We start from the raw sequence: 22,433 nt of genomic DNA on the forward strand, positions 1-22,433 counted from the left end.
ATAACATTCCTCAGTTTCAACAAATATGTCGTCTTTGTTGTATTTTCCCTTAAATATGGGTTTACATGATTTGCAAATCATCCCATTCTGTTTTTATTTATGTTTTTACACAGTGTCCCAATTTTTTGGAGAACAGCGTTCTATAAACCAAATGATGTGTCAAATGACATGATACTACTCAACATGTCATCCTGGGACCATGTGTTCAATACATATGGTTTGTCATCCATTATTGTAGCCAAATTATATAAGAAAACAATAACTAAGTTATCAAATCTATACATGATCAAAGAGAACTCAAATAAGTTGATCACAATGCATACACAGTACATCCTTGAAATTGAGCTCAATATCTATCTACATGAAAATCATAAATAGTCAGGTTAGAACTGATTTAATTAGGTGAATATATGGAGAAAATATTGACATTCATGGTTTATTTGGTCTCTCAGCACATTTTGGTCCGCATTGAATTGTTAAATTTACAAATTTGTGTCTGATTCAATGGGAATAATGGGAATTCTGAAATAAAGTAGAGGTGGTGGAGATGCATTGCGTGGATCTGAATTCAACCCTCCCCTTGTGTATTTACTGAAATACTCCTCAAAGAAACAATGTTTGTCATTTATAGCCCTAGGCACAGAGTAATGCTGTATAAAGTTGCATTGTAATGACATATAGAAACAGTGATTACAGCCTAATTCAATTGCTCCGTAATCTCATTTCCATAATGGCCTTTATTTGGAACCTCAATTTATTGTTTTCCCAGAATTCATTATACAATTTAGCCCTTAAATCCATTTTGAATATGCGTGCCCACTCTAGGAGGCGGAGAAAAGATACATGTATAAATATCACATATACGAACATACTGGATAGTACCGGTAAGTGTGAACATGCAGAGAGACACAACAAAATCTCCAAAATGAAACTACATGTAGCCAGATATATCCATCGAAACACATACATAAACATACACACACACTCTGATGGCATTATGGTAATAGGTAGGTGGGCCCAGCTGGTATATCTGGTGGCAGCAGTGTGAGAAAAGAGGAGGGTTATAATGTACAAATATTAATGATCCTGGGTTTGGGACTTTGGACACGCATGCATTTTTGTGTGTATGTGTGAGAGTTTACATGTTTGTGTGTGCGCATGCATGTGTGTGGTCAAGTGCCAGAGGGTGGGATCCAACAGCCTGGATTTAATCACTGGGACCCCGCTCCCTAAGATGACTATCATGATCTGCCAGCTTCACTGAGCTCCTCTGATATGTCTATCCCTGGTGTCACAGCTCGATCTGGGCTGCAACGTTTGGCCAAGTCACCAAGATCACCATAAGTCCACGGTAGGCATTGGACCAACCATGGTCTTAGAGCTTGAACGCTGCCTGTAAACCCATACAAAGCTTTAGTTCAAATAACCCTTAGTCCCTGTGTGGGGGCTGAGTGGCTCTTCGAAGGGTGTGTGTTAGGGATTTCAGCCACTCCAGGATAAAAGATCGTCTTGGTACTTTTTCCAATGTTCTTGTGCATGACAAAGCTTGGTGTATGATATCTGCCGTGCAATTTCTTCATGGATAACCTGCTCTCTCTCCCTCTCTGTGAGGCACTATGATGAGCAATCATGCAAGACTGATTCCTGTGTTTTCTTAAGAGGATATACAGTATAATACAGTTCACTTCTGCCGCTGACAGTCTTTAGAAAACATTCTTCAATGCAGCCACAAAGGATCATGTCTTATAGAGAATAGGAAAAAAAAAAAAAAAAAAAAATCAAGTAGTGCAATATGAAATAATATAGAAACTCAGTCAATAACAAAAAAGAATAATGTTTTACTCCAAAATCCAATTATCTTTTTTACACATACATGAAGCACTGCTATGCTATTTTAGGTAGAAACTTCACAAAAGGATCCTAGCCAGGAGATAAAAAAAAAAAAAAAAAAAACTAGTCAAGTTCCAGTCTTGTGTATTTTTTCTATATTTAGTCATGATATGACACCTGGTCTGATGGACAGGCTGGGACAGCCCAATGCTAGTCTTAAGGGTGAAATATTCTTCTTTTGTCAATATAAAAACATATTTTAATATTTTTAATTTGGAACTTGATCCACACCTAAAAGATTAAATGACAAATATGACACAGGTTATTCTGAAAAATATCTAGTTAGTTTGACATGTAGGCAAAAGTGTTTATAGCTTTGAACTTAAAGGTGGGGTAAAAGCCAGCTATCATAGAGAGGATGAGTTGTGATACTTGTTTACATATGGAGGCGCACGTGCAGACAATCTATCTTGGAAGGCATTTATAGTACCATGTATGCCAACACAAACGGACAGAAAGAATGTAATGAATGGAAAATGAGAGCTTACGAGAGAACTTGCAGTCACCTTCACTCACCTAACCAATCACTGTGAGGTGGGCATGAAAGTTTCTGTAATTGCAGAGCTATATTTTCAGCCTTACCGCAAAGGTCAAACTTACTTAGTGACCAGAAGTATGCATGTTGTCAAAACAAGACCGGCACCACAGACAAAAACAGGCAGAGCAGGACAAAGGCTATGCTTAAAAAAATGTATTGAGGAAAGACAAAAAAAAAAATCTTCCAGATCAAGATCTAAAAATGAACCCTGAAATCCCAAATGATGTCACAATAAACCAAAAAGTATGATCCTAAATATAACTCAACGCAAAATAGAGTGAGATCACGTTGTCCTCCAGCATATTTGATCAGAGATGGTTACAATTATACATCCTGACACATTCCACATGTATGCACACACACACACACACACACACACAACAGTGTCACATACTCATCGGCGCTGCTTGGCCACCAGACGTGGGCCACTGTTGCTGTGGATTGGTTGGAGTTCTGTCAGATAGCCAAGCTCTAATGGAAACGCTACGATGCAGCCAAAGTACGGGAATCATTTCAGTGATAAAGTTATATGTTCAGCCTAGAACAACTGGTGGAGATAATGTTTGGCCTCATTATAATTCTCACCATGTTTAAACAGGCGGCCGCAGAACGCAAACAAAAGCAGATGAAATTTGAAAAGTATTATCAATATTGCAGATAGTGGATGCCCTTTCCAATCACAAGCTGCATATCTCACATGGTAAATATATGGTTGAGTAGTTCATTCATTTCTATTAGGTCCCTTGTATGTTTCCCTGTGGCTCATATATATTTATGCAGAATTGATGAAAAGGCCAAACAAGCTTCTATTACATATGGGTTGAATTCACTAGCCATGACACGCTAAAGGTACTAGGGTAAAGGCATTACTTCACAGTGACAGATCTCTTTCTCCTCTTTCCATGGGATCATTCCTTATGTGGTCTTGGTCACAAACCAAGCTTTTAGGTGCTTTAAAGTACAATAAGTGTGAGCATACTGTAGATGTGTGTGTCTGAGAAAAAGACAAGAAAGAAAACCTTAAAGAATACAGTAGAGTACCTGTAAATATGCATGAGTTTTCATATAATATTGTTTATTGCGTATGTGTATGCAGTATGTACTCTGTGGTTGTCTGTACATCGGCATGTGCAGTGTGCGTCTTCGTTTTAAACTGCAGACCCCACTCTGCACACCACTCCATGTATTCTTCAGCTCTGTTAATAGCTGGCTGCTGGAGCAAAATAATTGTCATTTTCCAGCCAGTGGGTCTAAAGTCATACAACATAATGAAATGTATAAAAAAGAGGGGGAAATGGCAGACAGGAGGCATGCTAAATCAAATGTAGAGAGATCTGAATAATTTAAGGCACAGGAAGGCGAGAGGAGGAGGAGGAGGTGCAAATGGAAAGATGTTGAAAAGTATCATTTAGGTTGACAGCACTATGTACTAATGTGTGTGCATCTATGAGGACACTGCTGTATGCACAGTAGTGGTGAATAGAGATATACATATGAAAATACAGGCAGTGGATCTGTGCTGGCTGATAAGGAAGTGTATATTTGATGATTTCACTGATTGATCGATTTATTCATTCATCTCCCATCTGATATCTGAGGATCCATGATTGTGTTTTATTTTACTGGGAGGTGAGGTGTGTCTATAACTAACACATTAACTGAACCCACCAAAGCACCCACTGTCCATTGACAAGTTCTCATTGAGCTCCATAGCTAGAGAACAACAGAAAATAGTAAGGAAGGGACGGAGGGAAAACAGAGGATGGACATGTATAAGAGATGAGGAGCGTAAGAAAGAAAGAGGGGGCGAAAAAGAGGAAGAGTGCGATTGACTGTTAGGGGGGTAATGAGGACAGCGTTGAGGGGCAATGAGGACGAAGGAAGCTGACCTTCTCCAGACAGCCCATTCCGACACACACACACACACACACACACACACATGCATAGGCACAATCACGCAGTTGGGGGAATGAGGTAGGTTGGGGTGGATACAGGTTGTTTGGAAGATGACAGAGGTACAAAATTCTGAATATTTGGCCATATTTCTCTTTGCTTCGCTCTTCTTGTTTCCTGCTGTCTGTCCTCCCTCTTTTTTTGGTGCACATACACAAACACTCCCTCTCCCTCGTAAATCCCTGATTACCATGTTGTACACCTGTCCAACATTATGATGGTATCTGGCACAGACTGCGGTTGTCTCTAGAAAAGTTACAAAAGATACACACACGTACACACATGCACACCACGGACACACTTTTCTGCAGGGACATCGTGTGAATGTGTGTCAATTTGCACATTTATCAGAGAATGTGTCTTATTGTGGTTGTGGCCACTTGGCTGCATGTTTGTGTTTAAATTGTATTTGTGTGTGTTGTGTGTGTTTCTGTATGGTCTGCAGAGGCCTGTCTAATGGAGACACAGTTTTATTGTGCGTCAAGCAGGCAGGCAGACAGTTTGCCAGTTTTTCTGGAGCTGAGCTGGGTTGCAGCTGGTGATGAAGTGGAGCCAGCGTGTAGTCAAGGCTGACATATACCATCCACTGGTGACAGCAGCGTCAGGGATACACACACACACACACACACACACACCACGCCATTTATGCTCACATATTAACACCTACACCTGTCTGTGAGAAGCACAGCAAACACTAAAATACTGCATGTCTTCTGCAAAAGCATTGTTTAGATATATTCATCAAAACTACCAGCCAATTAAAAACAAATATTCAAATGAGAACTAGAGATGGAGACATGTTAAGTGTGTTTCACTTTCGGGTAATTTAAACTATCCAAATTGAGTTTTAAGGAATGGTATCTTTTGAGGTTATTTCAACTGAAGCTGTCGAATCCAAGGGTGAAATTTGATGACTGTTAAACAGTAAATCACAGATGTTGTGACTTCTTTGTCCTGTTATGACAAGCATAAATCTTACTAACATAAATTATGAAGTTTAGATGTCCAGGTTGATAGTGTATTTGATGCCTGATAGGTGTCTATGTATGCTAATGTTTAACTTTGGGTGTGTTATCTGACTTTGTAATAATTGGCCTCATGGACATATCACAGCTTCAGTAAATTTGAAATCATATAAACTTTGTCCTTTTGTTTTTAAAATGTATACATCAGTAAAATACATATATGCATGTTACGCTGATTCCTAAAAAAAAAAATAATTTGAACTGTACAAAAGTAATTTGAAGGAGGACAGTAGATTTTGTAGGAAACATAATGCCCTCTGGATTTTTACATAATGAGAAAATGTTTACAATGAAAGGACAAAATCTGCACAACATTTCACCACATCATGTTTTTATCTGACACTGTCTTTTCCAGGCTATGCAAGTCAAAACTCTCGGTTAAGTTTAGGACAAGATGCTGGTCTTGGCATGACATTTGAATTCACTATTGATTTGATGCACAATCAGGGGCGCTTTTTAATTTCAACATAACCACACTAACCTTAAAGAACTAGTTTGACATTTTGGAAGACAATGGATGCCACTTTTCTTGTCCAGGTGCAGTCACTGCTGGAGTCTTGTCTTTATTGTGAGGTTGCCAAGAAATCGGCGGAGACAAAAATAATCCAGCACATAACACTCCCACTAAACCAAAACTTCTCCTTTTTACATTTCTCTTGCCTGAATTCATCACGAGATGCAAACTTTTAATCAGTGAGCTTTAGAGGTGATAGAAGGTGTACTTAGATACCGTTTAAAAGAGCCAGGCCAACTGTTTAGAGTGGCCCTCACGATGAAACACATAAAAGAAATACAGAAGGGGAAACACGCTGTAAATCTAGAAATAAACACACAAATAATGAAAAACACTACACATTTTAGCATTGGAAATAATATCCATCCCTGCCTGTGTGTTCCCTGTTTTTATGTTTTTGTTGCATTTTTGCATTTGGAGTGTGTTTCCCTTATTTTCTATTTTGTGCTTTTGTCTTTTGTGTGTCCTTAGGGGTCACTGTAGTTTACCATCATTTACAGACATTAGGGCTGAGCTACGTAAACCAGCTGCTAGGAAAAGTAACCTCAATTATCAGTGTAAAAATCCTGTTTCATAACACCTAAATGTCCTCCTATGTCTCATCTACAATAGGCCATAAGAATATCATGTTTCCTGTGTTGGAAAACTATTCATGACAATTTTCTTTGAAAACATATTTGGCAAACAAACAGGAACACTGTGTGAACATGTGTTAAAATTATATTGTTAATGTTTATCAATGAGAAGCTCGAGTTAAATCTTATCACACATTCTTTGAGACTGTATGGTGACGATACAGTGGGTACAGAAATTTCCAAAGGGGGAATCGAGAAGACGAAAGAGGTGGTTTCAAATAATTATTCCTGTTAAATATGTGACTGTGTGAATTACAGAGCTACTTGGCTCTCTCAAAATAGTCTCAATAGGCTTGAGATAAAAAAAAAAAAAAATGTGTGGGTGGGTGGGTGGGGGCAGAGGGTGATGTGATGGTATTTTCACTTGATTTTTTTTCTATCAATAGTGTCTTTGGCAAGGCAGATCTAACAAGTCTAATTTATAATGTTTAGGTCCAAACAACAACAATAACAACAAAATCAATTGTGTTTTCAATAGTAAATTTAACCAATTATGTTTCCAAATTACTTGATAATTCATTGTATCTTATCATGTAACAAAGTCCTAACACCCAAATTATTAATATTGTAATACAGTACAATCTGGAGGCAGGAGGAAAATTCCTCAAGTAAAAGCAAGATAAAAATGATAATATAACTCTGGTCATCTGTTACATATTTCGACAGTATGACGAGATACAGTGCAGTGTTGCAGCCAACTTGGATGCTGTGTCATCAGAGTGTATTGTATACACACATACAGTGGGTATGGAAAGTATTCAGACCCCTTTAAATGTTTCACTCTTTGTTTCATTGCAGCCATTTGCTAAAATCAAAAAAGTTCATTTTATTTCTCATTAATGTACACTCAGCACCCCATCTTGACAGAAAAAAACAGAAATGTAGAAATTTGTGCAAATTTATTAAAAAAGAAAAACTGAAATATCACATGGTCATAAGTATTCAGACCCTTTGCTGTGACACTCATATTTAACTCACATGCTGTCCATTTCTTCTGATCCTCCTTGAGATGGTTCTACTCCTTCATTGGAGTCCAGCTGTGTTTAATTAAACTGATTGGACTTGATTAGGAAAGGCACACACCTGTCTATATAAGACCTTACAGCTCACAGTGCATGTCAGAGCAAATGAGAATCATGAGGTCGAAGGAACTGTCCAAGGAGCTCAGAGACAAAATTGTGGCAAGGCACAGGTCTGGCCAAGGTTACAAAATAATTTCTGCAGCACTCAAGGTTCCTAAGAGCACAGTGGCCTCCATAATCCTTAAATGGAAGAAGTTTGGGACGACCAGAACTCTTCCTAGACCTGGCCGTCCAGCCAAACTTGAGCAATCGTGGGAGAAGAGCCTTGGTGAGAGAGGTAAAGAAGAACCCAAAGATCACTGTGGCTGAGCTCCAGAGATGCAGTAGGGAGATGGGAGAAAGTTCCACAAAGTCAACTATCACTGCAGCCCTCCACCAGTCGGGGCTTTATGGCAGAGTGGCCTGACGGAAGCCTCTCCTCAGTGCAAGACATATGAAAGCCCGCATAGAGTTTGCCAAAAAACACATGAAGGACTCCCAGACTATGAGAAATACGATTCTCTGGTCTGATGAGACCAAGATTGAACTTTTTGGCGTTAATTCTAAGCGGTATGTGTGGAGAAAACCAGGCACTGCTCATCACCTGCCCAATACAATCCCAACAGTGAAACATGGTGGTGGCAGCATCATGCTATGTGGGTGTTTTTCAGCTGCAGGGACAGGATAACTGGTTGCAATTGAAGGAAAGATGAATGCGGCCAAGTACAGAGATATCCTGGAAGAAAACCTCTTCCAGAGTGCTCTGGACCTCAGACTGGGCCGAAGGTTCACCTTCCAACAAGACAATGACCCTAAGCACACAGCTAAAATAACAAAGGAGTGGCTTCGGAACAACTCTGTGACCATTCTTGACTGGCCCAGCCAGAGCCCTGACCTAAACCCAATTGAGCATCTCTGGAGAGACCTGAAAATGGCTGTCCACCAACATTCACCATCCAACCTCACGGAACTGGAGAGGATCAGCAAGGAAGAATGGCAGAAGATCCCCAAATCCAGGTGTGAAAAACTTGTTGCATCATTCCCAAGAAGACTCATGGCTGTACTAGCTCAAAAGGGTGCTTCTACTCAATACTGAGCAAAGGGTCTGAATACTTATGACCATGTGATATTTCAGTTTTTCTTTTTTAATAAATTTGCACAAATTTCTACATTTCTGTTTTTTTCTGTCAAGATGGGGTGCTGAGTGTACATTAATGAGAAATAACATGAACTTTTTTGATTTTAGCAAATGGCTGCAATGAAACAAAGAGTGAAAAATTTAAAGGGGTCTGAATACTTTCCCTACCCACTGTACATGCACTTTAAGACTCACACTCACAACATAACAACATACCCACTACTTGTACAGTATGTGTGGAGTTTTAGTCATAAAGCCCTAGGATGCACACAAATATTTTACCTTATTAAAACCTTTAAACATTTGCAAGGAAAGGTTTTTGGCTTTATTTGCACCGGACAAAACCATTACTGTTCATATGCACTTTTTCTGCAATTTCATTGCATTCTGTCCAAACACATCTTTAGCTGATGCCATTTGTATCTGCTATACTTACTGTTTAAACCAACAAATGTATCACCATAATGAGCTGAATTCACTCATGTTACACAAAATTACAATTTAGTTGTTGAAGTCAGTTTTGTGTTTGTGAAAAAATAGCATGATTTCCATGTTAGAGGAATCCCATAACAATTAATGAATACTATATGAAGAATAAACCCAATACTGAATATTGCACATAGAAGCCCATCAACAAAGTCAGACTACAGATAACGTCTTCAGACTTCTCTTGAGAGTCCTTCTGTACCCCAGATGCATTCTGGCTACACTGTAACATAGCCAGTGTCACCGACTGTGAACATCAAAAAAGATAGACTTGTAATCTGCCTGAATATCGGGAATCATCATCATCAACAACAGAGGTATCAGTTGGCTAAATGAAACAATAAGGTTCATGTGGCTGTAATTTGAATGGAGATGTGAACTGTCTGTTGTCTGTCATTAGCTGCTCCTTGGGTGTTCCTGCAGATCAGGAAGAGAAGAGACAGGGAGGGAGAGAGAGAGAGAGAGAGAGAGCAAAGTCCTGTCCAAGAAGAAGTATTATTGTCCAAGAAGTATTAGTTCTCTTTTTAATTTTAGCAAGACGAGGAAGTCGGAATTCAAATGAAAGAATCGGTTTCCATCCAGCTAATAGTAATCCATAATCCCACCAACGTGTCGAAAGCACAATGTGGTCGCTGTGATTAACGTTAATGCCTACCCTACTCAATTTATTGAAATGTTGGAATGAACACATTTGGTTTGAAACCAATGCTCTGGCTTGTGTTTAAGAATGTGGAGGGTGGGGGTAGGGGGGGTTGGAGGGATGAGGCAAAAGTGATGGAAACACTATAAAAGTGAGAAGGGGGAAAAGAACAGATACAGGAAGGGAGAAGAGGTCATAGTGGAAAAACAACAGGAGTGGTTACAAAAGATGGATGATTTTGAGAAAAAAAGAGAAGGAAGAAGATAACAAAATTAAAAAAAATTGAAGGCGGCGTTGTGCAGGCAGAAGAGAGAGATGAGATGGCTGAGAAGAAACAAAATAACTTCCTGGGTGAAAATTAGTCAACCCTGGTCTCATTTTAAGGTCTAGCTTGATGGTTTTAATTTCTTGAAATGGCACACTTTGCAGACAGACAAAAAAAAAGAATGAGAGCAAAAAAGAAAGTGGTATTAGAATAATTAAACGCGGGAAGAGGGTCGCAGTTTCATTTTCAGCAATACTTCAAATGAATTCCTGTAATGATCCTGAAACCTTGAAAAGGCAAAATCCAATCAAACAATATCTACTGGGCTTCATATTCTTTGCTGGGGGAATGACCCCTCTTTGTCAAAGGGTGAATCATGGAGAATGTGGGTCGCCATAGACATACAAATTAAGGGGTGGATAAATTTAGTCTCGTTAAAAGTGCGATATGTAAGAATCAAACCCCATCCTGTTCAACCAGTTTGTACGTTAAGAGTTGATAGTGAGTCATGGTAGCTTCCAAGCAATCTACCCTCAGTCCACCTGGTCAAATTTTACGTATTCTTATCCCACCAATAGCTAGTAATTAGCTAGTAACTAGTAACTCTTTTTTGAAATGGTGTTTGTAAAGATAGATTGTATGAACCCAGTAATGGATCAACTAAAAAACTCACAATCATTTAAGCTTTTTACTTGCAATAAAGCCCTGCTTTGAATTGATCAAACAAGATCAGTACACCTGGCTTGTTTACCAGCTAAAATATTTTCAGTTTGGTAGCTAAATGAGCTTGTCACATGCAGCATTGTAATTGGTCTGAGCCACATATCCATAAACAGCTAAGTTAACATATTAATGCTGTCATTAACATTATACAGTGGTGTTTAGGAAGAAAAATTCAGCCCTGAACTTAACAGCCAGGGCCGGACCACCTGCAGCTATCTGCCATGCACACCCAGAATAATGAGTTGTATGGATTTTTTTTTTTTTTTTTTTTTTTTTACTGCCTGGGGTTTAGTCTGGTTTGTCCGATGTCCAGTGCGGCAAGTAACTTCAGTATCAAACTACATTCCTTTACATACCAAAAGCTGTCTCCAGAGGTGAAAAGCTATGCTAGCGTTAAGTTGTGTTTTGCTTCAATTTTGTCAAGAGTTTCTGGCATTGTTGCCTTTACGGTTCTATTCATTTAAACAAGAGGAGAGCATATGCTAGTTTTTCTTCCTCTGATGTGGGACTGTTTGCAAGCTGGACACTCCGGTGATTCACTATCCCCTATTAAGGTGCAGTGGGATTATGGGACAGAACAGGCTAGCTGGTTATCATGCTTACTTCAGTAAACATCTGTGCAACATAATACACAGATGTCTTTGACATAGCCTAATGTAAAAACTGTTAACATTTTTTAACATTCTGTGGATAATTTTAGTACATTTTTTGTTGTTGTAAATTAAAAATCATACACATTGCACCTTTAAAGCTATCATGCCTACAGGTGCATGTCTGATAATATGTCTAGGGCATACGTATGCCTGGGAACACAACTTTGTGTGTGTGTGTGTGTGTGTGTGTGTGTGTGTGTGTGTGTGTGTGTGTGTGTGTGTGTGTGTGTGCGCGTGTGTGTGCGTGCGTGCGTGCGTGTGTGCCTGCAGCTCATGTGGGCTGGAAAAGAGAATGATTATCCATGTGTTTGAGCATGTCTGTGTGCACAAGCAAGTGTGCTACAGCTTTAACACTTTGTGGCTGTGATATGACTCATTGTAAATGATGCCATGGAAGGTCAATTGTGGAGATCAAAATGGCTACTGATGGAGGAGAAGGGAGAAAATGTGTCATGTTTTTCCTCCTCACTGAATGCTGCTGCTGAAGCATTTTGATTTGAAAGAATAAATGGATCTGCTCAGGGTTATTTCTCTCTGACTGGCACCGTCCAAAATAACACCCCTGGCCCATATTTCTTGGAGGAGCTTTATGCTTTGCACCCATTGTTTTTACTCCCTCCCCTACCTTTGACCATTGGAGAGGTAATCAGGCATGAGTGCTATGGATTATGGCACGAGTGGATGAGCAGCTGCAATGCTCCAATGACCTTTTGTAACTCATTACTGGACCTACAAAAAAGAAGGAAAATAAGAGAGAGAGACAAAGAAAAAAAGTAAAGGAAAATACAAAAAAAAGTCTCTAAAATCTTTAGGGATATTCAGTTCAGTGACCATGATATGTTATTGTCTTCCTCACCTTACTCAGAGCAGATGTTAAATGGACAGATTGACAGACAGTCAATGTGGGGTATGGGAAAAGAAGAGAAAAGAAGAGGATGGTGACAGGGAAGGGGGAGATAAGGTGGTAGATGAAGGATACAACTGAAATAATGTGGCTGCAGGGGTGGAAAAAGGGTGAAGAAATGGCAGAAGGTGATGTAAAGTAATGGTTTGGACAAGTTCTAAGGAAAAAGGAAGAAAAGGGAAAGAAAGAAAAGGAGAAGTAGGAGAGAGCTAGAGTGTGAGGAAGGTAATTACGCATGGCAATTGCGGCACTGGAGGGGGGAGTCTCATACGTTTGACCTCCAGGTCCTGCAGGTGTTTATGCATCACACACACACACACACACACACACACACACACACACACACATTACTGTCTGCTCTCCTTACCCCAATGGAACTTCACAAACATTACATGCATTTAGCAAGACTTTTATACCTGTTACAAAGTTCAACAAGAAGGCCATCTCTGGCTAACATGCACAAAAATAAACACGCAACACATACTGGGACTTATTCCAAAGTAACATTAAAAAAGTCACTACTTAAATGTAGGGTGGTGCTCTTTCTCTAATGTCATACATGCAGATGCTTCAGTACCCAAAGCCCTCAATGCTAAAAGCAATTTAGATGTGAATATTGAGTGATTGAATGCATGCCAGAGAGGAGGAGGAGGAGGTGCAGGAGGACCCCCAAACCACCACCACTGCTGCCTAACATCCCCCCCCCCCCAAATGAAATGGTTTCTTCCACAATTAATGCAGTGCACCTGTGATGCTCGATAAAGAGTGCCGCACTGTGCACAGGTGTGGAACATTAGTTCTGGGGGTGTTCCTTGAAAAAGACAAGCTTCTCCCTCTCTCCCCAGTAATAACACACTATGACACACACATTCACCAGTGAGGTGTGCTCTCACATACAAATGCATTCAGTATATTTGTTAGGGAGAAAAATTCTCTGATGCGAGAAAAGTAAAAATATGTAAATAAACTTGGTGGCCAAGTACCAATCCTGTCATTAACAGTACTGCACCTATCAAAGCTCAGGTAAGCATACATCACTGGCTGTCTCCTCATCCATTTGTTTGTGTTGGTGTGAATCTGTGGCACTGTGAATGTGGGTGCTTGTAGCGGCCCTATGTGTGTGTTTGTGCGATGGAGCACATGTGGAAAGTGGGACAGAACTGCATTGAAACTCAATATGCTCTCTAAAAGCGCCTCCTTTCATCACACTGTAACATTTAAGTAGGTACCCGTTAAGGGCCATTATAGATTGGATGTTAAGTTCAAAGAGGAACTCCTACAGAGGGGAAAAAAATAAGAATTTATTATTGAAATCTGAATCCTGCTCCAGAGAGGGAGAGAAAAAGAGAGACATAAAGATATGACAAGAGATACCAAACCTTTGTAGAAGTAGACCTTTGACATAAACACAGACATATTAAATGATGCTGAAAGAGGTAGAGAGCAATAACAAATGTATTAATAAGTAATGTGCCTGTCTTGTTAATGTATATTTTGACGCTCTTAGCTTAACCCAAACTCTAAGTAGGTCAATAAGTATCCTACTAAACATAGTCCTAGATAATCCGTCAGAATTAAGTATGCCTGCATGCTAAATATTCAATACAGAGTAGATACAGTTTATGTACAATATTGGTGCTGTTCAAAACTGTAATAACAGACAGTGTATTAAAACATCATTTTTGAAAAAAAATGTCACAATGCGAATAAAAATCCACTTGTATCATTGTACCACTGAATCCTATGCAATTGCACAACCCCAAAAATGTACTTGACTTTTTTTTACCTTTGAAACTCAGTTCCAAATTAGAATGAAATCCAAAATGATAAGCATTTTGTACACATAAAAGATTGAATTTCTGGTTATCAGCAAATTAAAGGTACAATATATGAAAGAATGGATGTAGCTATGTACAAGGATCTGTCGGTCAAAGTTCCTATGGTCTTGAGGTCACCTCTTGAGAAAAAATATCTACAGTCATTTCCTGGGTTACTCAGGCAATGGTTGAGAATAAAAACAACAGCTCAAATGTTGAATGTGGTGTTGATTTGGGTGATAGTTTCATGACCCTGACTTTAGGATGAAAACATCAGGCAGCCTTGACCTAGGAAAGGTCAGCGTTCTCCAGTGCTTTGCAGAAAGTATTTTATGGTAAAGCAGAGGCATGGTTCCTCTGATGCTTTTCTGTTTTCTGTTTTACCTCACCTAGGAGCAACAGGCTGGATCAACTGTGTGGATCCCTTGGTCCGACACAGGATGGCAGGCAGGACCAAATGTATGGTTCCCTGTGGACCAACACCAGACAGCTGGCAGGATCAACTGTGTGGTTCCCTTGGTCCGACACAGGATAGAAGGCTTAGGTCAACTGGATGATCTCCGTGGAACGACACAGGTCGGCTGGCAGGGTTGACAGCAGGCTGCTGGCGAGTAGACGCAATGAACTGACACCTCAGGACTGCAGGACCAGGGTTGATATAGTGTCGGAAGGTGATAAGTGGAATGAGGAACCGATGTGTCAACCTGCAGGTGGCAATCAGCTGGGTTGTCAGCAGCTGCTCAGAATGATCAGGGGCGTGGCCACGGGAGGTTTCTGGAGACAGGCAGAGGAAAAACACAGAACACATGGCACACAACAACAAACGGGGGAACAGAGGCCAACAGACACAGGGTCAGACAGGGATCCTGACAGTACCCCCCCCTCAACGGGAGCCTCCTGGCGACCCGACTGGACGAGGTGGGAGGAGGGGGTGCAGAGGAGGGACGGAGGCCCAGACTTGAGCGACCTCTCCGGAGGGCGGCCAAGAGGCAGGACAGACCTGAGGAACTGCTCTGGAGGATGGCCTTGAGGGAGTACAGACTTGAGTGACCACTCTGGAGGACGACCACAAGGCAGGACAGACTTGAGTAACCGCTCCGGAGGACGGGAGTTCAGGATAGGACCCAATAGCAGACCACAAGACAGGAATCAGGTATAGACCAGACTTTATTTTAGACACCGGATTAGTCCGAGGTAAGCTGTGAGAACAGCCGTGAGACAGACATGGAGGACCCAGAGGCGGAACTCTGGCAGGAGCAGGCTAGTCCGAACCACCCTGGTGGAACAGTCACGAGGCAAATGTGGAGGAACCAGAGACAGGACTCTGGGAGCAGCAGGCCGACATCCTCAGGAAAACTCAGGAAAAACACAGAACACATGGCACACAACAACAAACAGGGGAACGACAGAACACATGAGGAGAGGAGATCGGGGGAAACAGAGGCCAACAAACATGGGGTCAGACAGGGATCCTGACACATTTAACCAAAATTGTGGACATTTTATTCGGAAATCCGCATGACAATACTGTAGCTTGTAATTTAGGGGTTGTCTGTTTAAATCTTTGCACTATTGTTTAGTTAGTTTAATTAAATATTATTCTATTTTATTGTATATATTGTGCATTTTTATATTTCATATGTTTTACTCTGTTCTTTTTATTGCTTTACCTGTATCTATAAATACTGTTGAAGCAAAATAAAATCTCTATCGATAGTAACTATCTATCTATCTATTAAAAAATATATTCTCAGCCAGTTGTTCAGGATTAAAACATGATGCGAAGCCGGACTGTAAACCCTGCCATGTGTGACAAGTATCAGGAAACGCGAACCAAACATCCATCCATTATCTGTACCCATTTCATCCTGAACATGGTCACGGGGTATCTGGGGCCTAACTAAGCAGACTTTGGGTAAAGATGGGGTACACCCTAAACAGATTGCTAGTCCATCACAGGGCCAACACAGAAAGACTGTCAACCATTTACATACACATTTCCATCCCACACGTCTTTGAACTGTGGGGGCCAGAGCCTCCAGAAAACACCCACACAGGAACAGGGAGAAACTTCCAAACTCCACACAAAAAGATCCCTGCCGAGGTTTGATGCCACAACCTTCTTGCTGTGAGGTAACAGTGCTATCCAATCTGCCCCAAACCAAAGAGGTCCACCATATCCATTTTTATTTCATTGTGCTGAGCATTTCCACACAAAAACAATAGAATGAGGATGTTCATCTCTTGCTGTTTGCAAAACAGCAGCAAGTCAATTTACACATCAAATCTGACCAAAGATTTATCACACAAAGCATTGTCCTGTTCAGTGATTGATGTCTTGCAGTCTATGAGTGCACATTTCATCAGCAAGTGCTGTTAGCACATTGCCAGCACATCCACCAGAACCAGGGTCAACTAGCCATGAAAAGGTGTCACTACTGCCCAAGTGTACCATAAGGTGTTAATTTGTCAATAGTGGCAATGGTGTGCGATTTCCTTGACTAGTAAAACATGGGACGGATACAGATGTATGTTTTCGTCATCAGAACACTAAAAGAGTCTCGCAAAACAACTAGAAGTTTGTTTAATTAAAGTGAAAATTTACCACTCGTGGACACCCTCGCTTGGGCGACCCAGCCAGGGTTGGTCAGACCCTGGCCTTTCCTCTGGCACTGCTCCACCTGTTCCTGGTTCTTTGACCGCTTTAGCTCATTTGCCTCCTCCATATGATTGTCCCAGGAAGGAGCACCTACTTTAAGTAGGCAATGACCGGACTACATCTGGCCTTAATGATGCTGTCATTACATGGCCTGTGAACTTACATTGTCTTCCCAGATTGACTCTGCCCTCTCTGCCATGCTGGTTTTGGTTCTCTTTTCCAGTTTATCTTTGGTATTTTGAAAGAGGTCTCCAGCACATCCCTGTCCAAGTAAAGAGAAAGCTTTCATGCATAGTAATGCACGGACATGCTCTTTCTGGGTTTGGCATCAGTGACAGCATCCAATAGAAACTACCCATGCTGAAATTCTATGCAGTAGAATGTTTCAGTTTGTGTTGCCATTGGAGGGTAATTTAAGCAAAGACAGTGGTCGCTTGCCAACACAGCATCTTATCTCAAGTCCTCTGGCAGCTGCTGGTGTATGAGGCAACCCTGTCCACAGTGGAGAGCCTGGAGTTGAAGATCAATAGTTACCTATTATTAAACAAGATGGCGCTGTGTGAGTGGCAGCTAGTTACAGCAGCTCTCGCTTTCTTTTTTTTTTCTTATAGTTTATTTGTGTGTTTTTTCGTGCGCTTTCCCGCACTGGTCTCCATTGCTCATCTGCATCTATGGATGTGCAACTAGTGAGATTCTTTTTTCTGTTTTTGGTTGTTTGTGGACTTCTATGGACTTCTTCGGGAAATTCTTCTTCACATTTCGGCTATTGCTCCATTGTTTACACTCGGGAACAACTGTTGCCGCTGCGTGACTCTCGGATACTCCCTGAAGAAAGACCTCAGATCCCCAAGGAATTAAGGAGGACGAAGGGGGGCTGCAGAGCTGGAGGTAAACACCGGCAGAGGAATAGACATTATAAACCATCTATTCCGTCTGTTATTATTGGGAATGTAAGATATCTCCCAAATAAGATGGAAGAGCTGCCAGCATTGACCAGGCTGCAGAAGGAGTACCGGGAGTCTAGCATCATGTGCTTCACTGAGACTTGGCTGAACGAACTCACCCCGGACTCACTGGTTTCACTAAACGGTTTTCAACTGGTGAGAGCGGACAGGAAAGTGAAGCAGAGCGGTAAAAGGAAGGGTGGGGGAATAGTGATGTTTGTGAACCATAGATGGTGCAACCCTGGGCACGTTTGTTTTAAAGAGCAACGTTGCACCAGGGACATTGAGCTACTAGCAGTCAGTATTCGGCCGTACTACCTAGTTTTCGCATGTTATTGCGATTACGGTGTACATTCCCCCGTCAGCCGATGCTGCAGCTGCCTGTGAGCTCCTGCACTCTGTCGTGTCACAGCTGCAGACGTCACAGGCAGGGACGAGGGACTGTGGGTGTGACACCCACAGTCTCTCGTCCTCATCTCCGGAGACTTCAACCATGCTTCCCTGTCCTCCACTCTCTCCACCTTCAACCAGTACGTACGTGCACACCAGGAACAATAAAACTTTGGACCTTTTGTATCAAATACAAAGGATGCATAGAGCTCTTCACCCCTCCTCTCGCTGGGCCACTCAGAACAAATAACCCCCCATCACCAGGTATGCGAGAAGATGGTCTGACAGGGACAACATTGACAGTTTGACCCACTACATCACGGAAGGAACTGAGGAGGGTGAAACTGAGGAAGGCTACAGGCCCGGATGGCATCAGCTCAAGGCTGCTCACGGACTGTGCAGATCAGCTCTGTGCGGTGCTGCTGCACATTTTTAACCTGAACCTCAACCTGGAGAGAGTCCCGGTCCTCTGGAAAACCTCCTGCGTCGTTCCATTCCCAAAGACTGCACACCCGAAGGAGTTAAATCACTTCAGACCTGTAGCCTTAACCTCTCACCTGATGAAGAAGATGGAGAGGATCGTTCTTGCCTACCTCAGACCTCTGGTGAGCACTTCACTGGGCCCCCTGCAGTTCGGCTACAGAGCAGCGTTGGTGTGGACGACGCAGTGATCTACCTGCTGCACAGATCCCTCTCTCACCTGGAGAACACTGGCAGAACGGTGAGGGTCATGTTCTTTGAGTTCTCCAGCACGTTCAACACCATACAGCCATCACTGCTAGGGGGGAAGCTGGAGGGAGCTGGAGCGGATGACCGCCTGACAGCATGGACCATCGGCTACCTCAAACAGACTGCAGTATGTGAGGCTTCCCAACTGTGTGGTGGTATGCAGCACGGGGGCCCTGCAGGGCACGGAGCTCCCCCCCTTCTATGCTCCAGGTACACATCAGACTTCAGGTACAACACTGACTTTTGCCACATCCAGAAGTTCTCTGATGATACAGCCACTATTGGACGCGTATCAGAAGAGAACAGTCTGGAGTACAGGGAGGTCATCACTGACTTCGTCGACTGGTGTGATCTCAATCACCTCCGGATTAACGCCAGCAAGACAAAGGAGATGGTGATTGATTTCCACAGGAAGGTCACTCCAACTACACCAGTGAACATCTTATAAATTCCTGGGTATTCACCTCAACAATAAACTGGACTGGTCGGACAACACAAATGTTCTCTTCAAGAAGGGCCAGCATTAAAAAGGGAAAGCATTAAACCCGATGTCCCAGGAACATCGCAATTGTAGGGGCTGGTAAGCAGCCTCAGTCTCAACCTTGACTGTCAGCTGGTCTGTTCACCTCTGCAGCTGACTGGGAGGTCCGAGTTAACCTGAGAAGACAATGCAAATTCACAGGCCATGTAATGACAGCATCATTAAGGCCAAATGTCATTGCCTCCTCAAAGCAGGTGCTCCTCCTTGGGAAAATCGTATGGAGGAGGCAAATGAGTGAAAGTGGTCAAAGAACCAGGAATAGATGGAGCAGTCCCAGAAGAAAGGTTGGAAGGCTTGCTGTGAGCCTATTGAAGTAGGGTGTATAGGTTTTGCTGAATGCTCACTATGCAAGGTGCTCTCACAAATTGGCATAACTGGAAAACCATCCAGTCCAGTATGGAGACTATGGAGATGGCCCCAAGTTGGCTTTGGTTTAAGAGAAGTGATTTGTGGGGAAAATGCTGCTGGGACACAAGCCAGGGTCTGATCAACCCTGTCTGCGTCGCCCAAGCGAGGGTGTCTGATGTTGAAAGACCCAAAACACCTGATGACTTCAGAAAACATTGATGATGCGCATCTTTGGATGTATGTTCCAACCAATAATTCCTTTGATGCACACGTCTACAGATCACCTTTTATCATGTGTATTTAGTAAATACTAGTAAATAAAGACAATTCCTTTGTGAATTTTCTGTTAACAATTAAAATAATAAAGACACAATTGTTGTCTAAACGTTAAAAAAAAAAAAAACTTGCAAGTTGAGAGCAACTGACTTTAGACTACTGAGAATTAGACTAAATAATATGGAGAAATCCGTTTCAAGTCACTTTCTGTGGACAATTTCACAGGACAGTTTTTCAAAACTGGCTTTATCTCAGCAAAAGAAGCTAAAATACAGCATAAAACTGCACTATGGTGGTACTGCTTAAACTACGAGTTTACAAACAAGTTTCTGGGTCAGAATTATGGTAATTTAGGGGAAATTCAAATTGCAGTTCATCATGTTCCTGCCACATGTCATTGCCCTTACGTACTATTGATATGTATGTACTTTAGCTATGTAATACAAAAATGTTAGTTCCATATTAATAATTTTGTTTTATTAATTGCACTATACACTAATTGCAATATATAAATGCAGTATGCAAACTGTTTTGGGTTAGCAAATGCAAATAAACTGCTCCCCTTTTCTTGCCTGGGGAGAGGTTTGAGCAGGTCCAACCAGTTTTCAAACGCTTGATTGACTGATTTCTCTTTTTGCATAGTGTCTTTTCATTTACTTCAGCAAATAATACAATTAAATAAAAACGGCCACTTTCTACAACCCTGACAAAATGCAACTGACTGAAACATTACAGTGACAAAATTGTACTAATCCCATGACACTAAATGGAAAAGGAGCATGATTATGGCAGGACCCAATCATGAGGTCAGAAACAATCCAATGTGATCTCCTTCCCTATTGTCTATCATTTTGGAAATGAATGTCTTAACAGATAGGTCACTTATGTTGAGGATGGGTGTGGGTGCAGCTGGTTTCTCCTCTACCTGAAACTTAATTGATCAATTAATCGCTGGGATTGGTCACAGAAAGATGACACCTGCTACCCCACCTGGGTTTCTGTCAGATGGGACCCTGTTTAGATAGAAATCACCCAATGTAATTTCCAAAAGCCTGCGTTTTGATTTCTAAAGGGTTTTTATTTCAAATGATTGCAAGTTTGGCAAGCAAGTAAGATAATAACCAAGACCATTATAAAGAGTTAAATATGCAATGTTCCGCTAAGACAGGAAAAACCGAACAGATATCATGAACCATTAATGTTAAAATAAACATATATATATATATATATATATATATATATATAAACAAAAATGAAATGTTTTATACTCAAATGAGAATGATGAGATGATGTCTGGAATACAAACACAGATATACACACACACACACACACACACACACACACACACACACACATACACACACACACACGTGCATATATATATATATATATATATGTATATATATATATATATATATGTATATATTAGTACGAAAGCATGCATGAAATCTAGTTTTAAATCATTTAGGAGCCATGTAACAAAGTGAATTTGATTGCATCAACTAAGGCCACCACTTAGCAAACTGTGTGCACACACCTCATGTATGCACATGTTTGTGTGCGTGCGTGCGTGTGTGTGTGTGTGTGTGTGTGTGTGTATCTATGTTTGTATTCCAGACGTCATCTCATCATTCTCATTTGAGTATAAAACATTTCCTTTTTGTTTTCATAGCTGAAAATGAATTTGGTGCCTTAGCGCTACATCATTAATTATGCACTTCACTTGAACTGACCTTGGGGTGTGACAGTTCTGTAGTGACCTTTTTCCCTTTCTGTGAGAACAAGGGCCCACATACAGCATTCTTGCATCGTTAACTGAAAACATCATTGTCCTGTCTTCACTTTTTAGTTCATAAGAAGAATGAGTGTATTGTTGCACCAACGTCATATGGAAATAACTTTTGAAACAGCCTGTCAGTTAAAAGCAATGGATTTGCAATGTTCATGCACTGAAACTGGTACCATTATGCCAGTTTCAGTACGAGAACATTAATACTTCAATCAAATTTTATTAACATTGCACATTTCATACAAATGAAATTATATTTATCTATGAAAAAAATATTGGTAATAATAACAATAATAATGGGATGTTGCTGAGGCCGGATATGGGGGAAATTATATACATGGACATTTTTGTACATATTTTAAGTGTTACAATCACCTTATTTATCAATGAGTAATATACACTCTAACTTAAAAAACATGCCAAATTTTAAAATACAAATTCTAATTAAGTGTAAAATGGACTATAAGGTAAACCTATGTTAGTTTGTGGCACAAAACAAGTTACAATTGTGTTGC

Source organism: Embiotoca jacksoni, unplaced genomic scaffold, assembly GCF_022577435.1.
Source record: "Embiotoca jacksoni isolate LCO1_2020_lvr unplaced genomic scaffold, fEmbJac1.0.p SCAF_6, whole genome shotgun sequence".
NCBI classification, from domain to species: Eukaryota; Metazoa; Chordata; class Actinopteri; family Embiotocidae; genus Embiotoca; species Embiotoca jacksoni.